We start from the raw sequence: 8,713 nt of genomic DNA, 5'->3' as shown, positions 1-8,713 counted from the left end.
AGTCGGATCCGACTTGACGGTCCCGGAGGCCGGCACGGGAATTTCGACAGGTGGCCCGGGGACTGCTACAGCCACACCCGGCCCGGGGACTTCAGCAGACGGCCCGGGGAGTTCTTCAACACAACAGGCGGAAGCAGCTGCCAACCCGCCGCCTCCCGGCCCAACCGCCCTCATACAGGTTGCAGTGGTCATAGTCGAAGAAATTGCGGCGCCCTCATGGGCTCAGCCAATCCTCAAGTTCTTGGTGAATAAAGAGCTGCCGACTGATGAGATCTCAGCCTGACAAGTGCAGAGGCGGGCAACAGCCTACACCATAGTCAACAGAGAGCTGGTGCGACGAAGCGTCACAGGGGTTTATCAGTGTTGCATGGACTCAGACCAAGGCCAAGCAATACTCAGGGATATCCACCAGGGCGAGTGCGGCCGCCACGCGGCTTCAAGATCACTTGTGGCCAAGGCTTTCCGCCATGGGTTCTTCTGGCCGACTGCCCTGGAAGAGGCCAAAGAGCTAGTTCAGAAGAGTCAAGGGTGTCAAATGTTCCACTCCAAGCCACACCTGCCGGCTTCTGCACTCAAGACCATTCCCATAGCCTGGCCCTTTGCTGTTTGGGGACTGGATATGGTAGGACCATTCAAGACGGCCCGCGGTGGCATGACTCACTTGCTTGTTGCTGTGGACAAGTTCACCAAGTGGATAGAGGCAAAACCAATCAAGAAGCTGAATGGGCCGACTGTCGTGACCTTCATCGCCGACATCACCACGCGATACGGCATCCCACACAGCATCATCATCGACAATGGCACCAACTTCGCCAAAGGAGCCTTGGCTCGTTTCTGTGCAACACAGGGCATCCGCCTGGACTTAGCGTCCGTTGCCCACCCACAGTCAAATGGCCAAGTGGAGCGTGCAAATGGCCTCATTTTGTCCGGCCTCAAACCCCAACTGGTCGAGCCTCTGGAGCGTTCGGCCGGCTGCTGGCTCGACGAGCTACCGGCCGTCCTCTGGAGCCTGCGCACAACTCCGAACAAGTCAACGGGCTTCACGCCCTTCTTCCCTGTCTACGGTGCCGAAGCCGTCATCCCGATAAATATTGAGTTCGACTCCCCAAGAGTCACCATGTATATCGAGGAGGACGCCAAGGAGGCGCGAGAAGACGGCGTCGACTTGCTGGAGGAAGGCCGGCTGTTCGCACTCAGCCGGTCGGCCATCTACCAGCAGAGTCTGCGCCAATACTACAACCGCAAGGTGAAGCCAAGATCTTTCCTGGAGGGAAACCTTGTGCTCAGGCTGATCCAGCGAACAGCCGGAGAGCACAAGCTCTCGGCACCTTGGGAAGGCCCTTTCATCATCAGTAAGGTGTTGGGCAACGATGCCTACTATCTGATCGATGCCCAGAAGCCCAGAGCATGCAAGAGAGATGATTCAGGCAAAGAGATGGAGAGGCCATGGAACGCAAACCTCCTCCGAAGGTTTTACCGTTGAAAGCAGTATGTATCATGCTACCTTTTGTACTATGTATAAAGACTCCGGGTCCCCCGAGAAGAGCTCGGGGACTGCCCTCTTTTATCTACGTGATAAGTGTCATGCCTATGAGAATGTATAGTTTTATTTCTTCCGCCTGGCACCGGGTTCGACCAGTCGGCCCGGAGCCTCGCCGCCTTCTACAATATGCCGCCTCCCGCAGCCGGACAAGTAGTGTGCCGGCACCAAGAACTTCCTTTGTCAGAAGCCACAGCTTGCAGAGTGACTGTATGGCAGGCAAAGGTTGCAAAGCAGTGCCCCACACGAAAGAATGACTAAGGAAGAAAACGCATGTAGTAGAGGGCGGCATCGCACCTAGCCGTCTGGCTGCTTGGCAGCCCGACGGCCGGCCTCCGCTTTTATTACCAAAAAATCCAAATGGCTAAGTCCTAGCCCCCCTCACAAACGGCTAGAGTGCTTAAATCAGCCACGGTCCGCAGAGCAGCTGCCCGGCTGGTAAGAGCATAGCCAAGGGTTGGCGGCAAAGGAAAAAACCAAGGAGAAAAGGGGAAAAAAGGCTGGAGGTCGGCACAGCAAGCATAAGCAATAATAAATATTTACATGGATAAAGGCCTTTGGCTGGCATTCAAACAGAGTTTTGATATACACCCCACAGGTGGAGTTGCGCGAATTTAATAAAATGTTCAGAGCAGCAAGCAGAAAGCAGATAAAACCCTAAGGAGCAGCTGAAGACTCCGGCTGGGCGGTGCCGGTTGGCACAGCAGAAGGATCCGGCTGGACAGTGCCGGATGGCGTGGCCGAGGACTCTGGCTGGACGCTGGAGTCAGCTGCACCACCTGGCGCGGCAGGCGGCTCCATCCGAACGGAGGAATCACCAGCAGCAGGCGGGGCGTTGGAGTGCTGGAGGACGGAGTCGATGGCGTCCGTCGGAGGAACGGGCGGCTGGTCGGCCCCCACCTGGATGCCTCCAGTAGCGGGCGGCACCTTGGTGCGTGGCTCGTTGCTTGAGGCCCGGTCAGGCTGGGGCTGACCATCCGCCCCGACCTCCGGCAGGCCGACGTCACTCTTCTCGTCTTCCTCCTCCTCCTCCTCTTCCTCCTCCCTGTCTTCCCCTTCGTCGCTGGAGTCGATGACTTCAGCTGAATCTTTGCTGTCCTCCGGGTTTAACCCGAGCCACTCTTGCGGAGCTTCGCCGCCTTCCTCGACCACCTCCGGGACAAAGACACTGGTGTCGGTGAAGTCGGCGATCGCCGCCGCCCTGTTGACGAGCTCAGCTTCCACCGCCACCAGCTCCTCCTGCGCCTCCAGCCAGAACGTGGCCAACTGGGCTAGATCTAGCCCAGGGTACCACGCCTTGACGAATTCCAAGGCTCGGCGCCCCTGCCCGGGCTGCTGAGCCTTTCCAGGCTTCCAGGCGGCCGGCCGCCACCTCCAGCCAGTCGGCAGTCCGACTTGGGGTGCGTGGAGCCGCCAAGCTGGCCAGAGGGCGGAGACCGCCTGGGATCCGATGCGCTGGAGGCAGTGTAGCGTGTGGTGAGCAGGCCGAAGCCGGGCCTGAATGCTGAGGACCTGTTCGCCAAGAGTCCGGGGAGCATCAGTAGCGATTTGTGCACCCTCCGCCCTTCGCTCCTCACGCTGGGCCTCGATCATTTGGATTGCGGATACAGAATGGCCCAGGAAGAAGTCTGTCCGGGCGGAAGAAGAAAAAGACCAAGGCTATAAGCAAGGGCCGACAACTCAAAACAAGAAACCAAGAGAATGAGGCTTACCATCGACCAAGTCTTCGATGCTGCTGAAGCAGGCCGTCATCTGGGCCTCCCTGTCGGCCCTGGCAGAGCGCTCGATCTCAAACTCGGCGAGGAGGTTGGTCTCCGTCGTCTTCACCTTCAGCTGGGCCGCCTTGAGGGTTTCCGCCTTCTCGGCAAGTTGGGCGACCAGGCGGTCCCGCTCCTCCGCCAGCTTGCTGCACTCCGCCTCCTTGCCACACAGGGCGGTGTTGGCTTCGCCCAGCTGTTGCTGCAGGGCGACATTGGCCTCTGAAGAAAGAAAGAGAAGAAAAAGGCATCAGTCAAGCGGACAAGACAAAGGAAAGAAACAACCAAGGAGATTCGGCCCAACAGCTCAGTAGTCGGCTCGAACCTCGGGGATTAAAGCCCGCGGGCGCGCCATCGCGCCCCCGCGGAAAAGAAGTAGTTGACGCAGGAAAGAGACAACTGAGGAGATTCGGCCCGACTACTCGGCAGTCGGCCCAAACCTCGGGGACTACAGCCCGCGCGCCCCCACGAAGAAAAGAAGATAGAAACTTACGCCAGCTCTCGGCAAGATGGGCCGTCTGCGTCTCCAGCTCCCGAACCCTGGAGTTGTAGGCGGTCGCGTGGAGATTGTGATAGTCCTGCAGAAGAGACATCAGATGAAGTCAGCAATCGACAATCGCAAGATAAAGTTCTGACCCGCCTGCTCAGTAGCCGGCCCGGAACTTGGGGACTACACCCAGTGGGTGCGCTTGCGCGCCCCCACGAGAGAAGCAAGAGGATCATTCGAAGAAGAAATCCAAAGACAACTTATGCGGATGGCGGTTCGCGACTCCAAGAAGGCCTCGTTGCAGCGCTTGAGGGCCTCCGCTTCTGCCCGGAGCTTGGCCTGGATGTCAAGAGACGACTGGGTCAGGACGCCCGTCCCGCCCCCGTGTATCCAACCCACGGGTGCGGCGCTGGTCGCCTCGGTGTCAGGGGCAGATGAGCTTGCAGCGCCGATCTCCTACAGCCGCGGTGCTGAGGCCGCCTTCTCCAGACGGCGGCGGGTGGGTGTGCGGACCATAGGAATCAGGTCCGTCACCACCGTATTTTCGACCGGCGGCACCGGCGGCGCAACCAACTGCTTGTCCTGTGGCTCGCCGGCTGGCAGAGACGGCGGGGGCGGGGGCGACGGCACGAAGACGTCCGGCATGACTATGTTGCCACCATCCCGCTCCCGGATCAGGTGGTCGTCGCCGGCTCCTTCGGTCGTCGCCTGGAATTTAGGCGGAGGCGGCGCTGTGTTCAGGGGCGCCACGAGCAGCGGCTCTTGGCGGCGTACGGCCTCCGCGAGCCACTCCTTCTCCGCGGCTTGGGTTTCCGCCTGCGCCAGCGCTCTCTCAGCGGACGCGGCGGCCTTGTCCGCTTGCTCCTTGGCCAGCGGTCGGCCTCTTCCTCGCGCGCCTCGCGCACATTCCGCTCTGTTGCCTCCCGGAGGTCGGCTGCCGGGTCGATCCACCGGCTGGTCGAGGAGGTCGCTGCCGACCTGAGGACCGAGGCGGCGCTCGACTTCTTGAGGGTTAGCGGGGCCCTGAAACAAGAAGACAAGTTGGAAGGTTCTCACGCTAGATTGACGAGAAGACAAGAAGTGAGGGAAGGATACTTACGCCGACACCATAACAGGAACCTTCGGCTGCCTCTGATATTGGGCCCCCTTGGCCGCGGCTTCTTTCCGCCTGGTCGCCGCGGCCGGGTTCTTGGGCTTCTTTGGGACGCTGCCGAACAGGGCCGCGCCCTGTTTCTGCTTGCGCTTGCTGCCACGGGCGGGCGGTCCAGCAGAGGGGCCGGCGCCGGTGGTGGCAGAGCTCCGGGCAGGGTGCAGTTCGTCTTCTTCTTTGTCGTCGTCAGGCCAAGTCCCCATGTCGCCGCCTTCCTCGGAGCCACCTGCTCCACCACCACCGTCCGCTCTGCCACCGCCGCCTGTCGCGTCGTCATCCAGGGCGGCCGCCCCCAAGTCGGGGTCGTCCAAGTCGCCCTCCGCCCTGTCCAGCTGGAGGACATCACCCGGCCCCAGGAGGGCGGCCGTTGCCTCGGACATGTAAATCTGCAACCAAGAAAGAGCTGCGTCATGAAGAGAAACGAAGTTGAAGGAAACAGTTCAAACGACAAAATGAAGAAACTTACAGCGGGCGGCTGATTGTGGCGAGAGTACGGCCGCTTCTCGTATCGCCACTCCGCCTCCGACACTTTGAGGTCGGAGATCTCGTTTGCCATCCGCACAACTTCAGCGGGCGGCATCCCTTTCATGCACAGCCGGCACGGATCGCGGTGTCCGCCCATCCGGAAGATCAGATGAGGGTGGCTTTGGAGCGGGAGGACCCGGCGCTCGACGAAGGCGACGAGGAGGTCGGAGGCCACGAGGCCCTCCGACTCCTGGAGCACCCAGAGTCGGCCAATGGCGGCCGCCACGTCCGCCGACACCGGTTTCGGTTTATACCCCCAGGTGGGCCGAGCCCCGGTGGGGGGCCGGCCTCGTAGGCCGGCAAGTTGAGGAAGTTTGCAGCCAGGTCCATGTTCTCGACATAAAAGTAGGACTGCTGCCACATCTTCACCGGCTGCGCCAGCTTGATGACAGGGAAGGTGTTCCGCTTCGCCGGTCAGCGCACGGCAACAAAGCCCCCACACTTGGCCGCCATCTCCCTGGCGGAGGTGCTGAGCTTCCCATAAAAGAACGCTCCCCACAGCTCGATTGTGGGAAGGACGCTGATGAAACCCTCGCACGTCGTGACGAAGGTGGAGAGTAGAGTCACGGCGTTGGGCGTGAGATGGTGAGGCTGGAGATGGTAGAAGTCGAGGAAAGAGCGGAAGAAGCCGCTCACTGGAAGGCCGAAGCCGTGGAGGAAGTGCGAGCGGAAGACGACCTGCTCGTCTCCCTACGGCGCTGGCGAGATCTCTGTCTCCGGCGGCACCCGTGCCTTGACGAAGGTCGCGCTAGGCATCCGGTGCGTATCGCAGAGGAAGGAAATGTGATCTTCGATCACGGTCGATCCGTCCCAGTCGCCGCCCCTCTCGCGCGCCATGGCTTCCGGCTGGCGGCGTGGAGAGGAGAAGTGCGTCAGCGGCAGGCGACGGCGGCGGCGCTACGGCAGCACAGAACAGCAGCAGCAGCGGTGGATAAGCAAGCAGAAGAAGAAGAGTGGGAGGGGGGGCGAGAGCTTTGCCGCACCTCTCCCCCCTCCCTACTTATAGCCCTCGAGCTACGAAGCCGAGGGGACGGGACGTGGGTCACGGGATTAACTGCGCCAATGTCCCCACGGCCCCCGTTTCCCACGCGCATTCACCACGCCGTAAATGGTCGTGGGAATGGCAACCGTCTCCTTCAGCGCAACGGATCCGCCCAGTTGCCGAGGCATGGTAGTGGCGGGCCCGGCCCAGTGTCACGTCCCATCTAAGATGTGGGGTAGCAGGCTGACTAGGCTGACGTGTGCCGTGTGGCGCGTCTGTGGCAGGCGGCGGCCTGGGAAGCTTAGCAGGCACGCCACCTATTTCCCGACTCGAAGTTCAAAAACCAATCGTGCAAGCTCCACCCGCAAGAGGTCGGCCGGAGCAGTCGGCTGGCCGCACGGCGGACCGGCGTCTTCCCGGAGCCTGGTGAAGGAGGAAGCCGCTGAGACTTCGCAGCCCCTCGACCGCGGTGCCGCACCGGCTTCGGGGACTACTGTCGGAGTAATGGGCCACGGGTAGGCTCACCCGAGTCCCTGGATTTATCAAGACTTTGAGCCAGCTCCGCCTCACTAGGCCCCAAGCTGAAGCTCCGCCCTCTGGTGCCGGCTGGCTCAGCGGCCGGCTGCCAAGGGCGGCCGACCCAAGTCTACGGCGCTCCGAGTGACCGGCTCCTGACGGCCGCCCTCCAGAGAGGGCGGCAACGGGCAGGCGGCCACCTCACGACTACGGTGCGGCTGAGCCCTCCATCGAGAGTACAAGTCAGAGCATGGCTACAGTGAAGCACGTTGCCTCCAATGCTCGAGACGGGCGTGGCTACAGTGCTCCGTACAGACGGAAATCTCCGCACGACGGGGCATTGTGCCATATCTCCCCTAATGTCGGTCCGGGCAGGCGGAGCCCTGTTCCCCACGACGGCCTGTCGGTACGGCCCGCCGGTGGCGGGCCCTATCGGGCAGTGACCCCATGAAAGACGGCGGAAGCTCAACCAGACGGATTCGGGAGGGGCCGGCCTCCAGCAGGTGGCCATCCCTTGCCCCGAGGCAAGCACGCGATTAAGCTGATAAGACCAGGTGTGGCTACAGTGGCCTCCCACCAGGCGGCGGGACTATAGCCACACTAAGATGACCAAGCCCCCGTCACCAACGACACGGCTACAGTAAGCAGCCACCAACCAGACGGCAGGGCCCACCAGGAGGCGGGCCCCAACGGTCGGCAGAGAAGCCGAAGGCTGGAGACACTGACAGCCGGGCCCAGCACTCGGACGAATTACAATTGTACCCCTGGGGGTAGGCCTATATAAACCCCCCAGGCCACCCATGCAAACGGTTCGAACCCCGATAGAAGTAGCCAGATACCTAGGGCAGGGAAGAGCTAGCCTTGCCTTCTCCTACCTCTAAACACAGCTCAAGGAGCGACTTGTAGCACTAGTACCATAGTGATCATGCGGAGATCCCGCAGAGCAGGAGTAGGGGTATTATCTCCTCGGAGAGCCCCCCCCCCCAACCTGGGTAAAGTTCGCCGGCGTACGTGTCTACGCCTCATCCCGCTTCCGGGCACCGGCGACGTTCTACTCGCTCCCACCATGATAAGCCATCCATTGGCATATGTCGCACCCAACCCCCGACAAGTTGTTTGAAGCTTCTTTTTTTCAATTATAGCATATAGGTTGATCATAGCAGTTTGCTTTCTATTCTTTATGTCTAGTTAATCCTGGCTATTCCTTTTCCTCGGTTTTATTTGCGAAGCAGCGCGGAATCCATGGGATGTGCGATCGCTAATTGTCTCTACCAGCTATGTGCATTTATCATTAGATCTATCGCAAAATTGGTGTTCTTGAGAGTTGGTTGTGTGCGTGCATGATTAGGTCGATCCCTAGATTGGGGTCCGTGGAGGTAGGCTCATGAATAGTACTACATGAGGTCTCTCCTAATTCAATCCCACCAGAACTGACGTATGTGATCTGTCGGACTTAAGATCTCACTAGTTGTTTGAAACATTTTTTTTAATTAACATAGCATCAAGATTGATGAGAGCTTTTCCTTTTCTATTTTTTATTCCTAATTAATCATGGTCATCTCTTTTCTTCTGTTTTAATTACGAACTAGTGAAGTAGCGGAGAATCCATGTGGTGTGCGATCGCTAATCGGCTCTACCAGTTGTTTGAGTTTACGGTTAGATCTATCAGCAAAATGGAGTCTGTGAGAGTAGGTTGTGTGCGTGCATGATTAGATCGATCACTACACTTGGGTCCGGTGGAGGTGGCCTCATGAAT

Source organism: Triticum dicoccoides, chromosome 7B (genome assembly GCF_002162155.2).
Source record: "Triticum dicoccoides isolate Atlit2015 ecotype Zavitan chromosome 7B, WEW_v2.0, whole genome shotgun sequence".
Lineage (NCBI taxonomy): Eukaryota > Viridiplantae > Streptophyta > Magnoliopsida > Poales > Poaceae > Triticum > Triticum dicoccoides.
The sequence above is the reverse complement of the archived record's forward strand: the minus strand, read 5'-3'. Positions refer to the sequence as shown.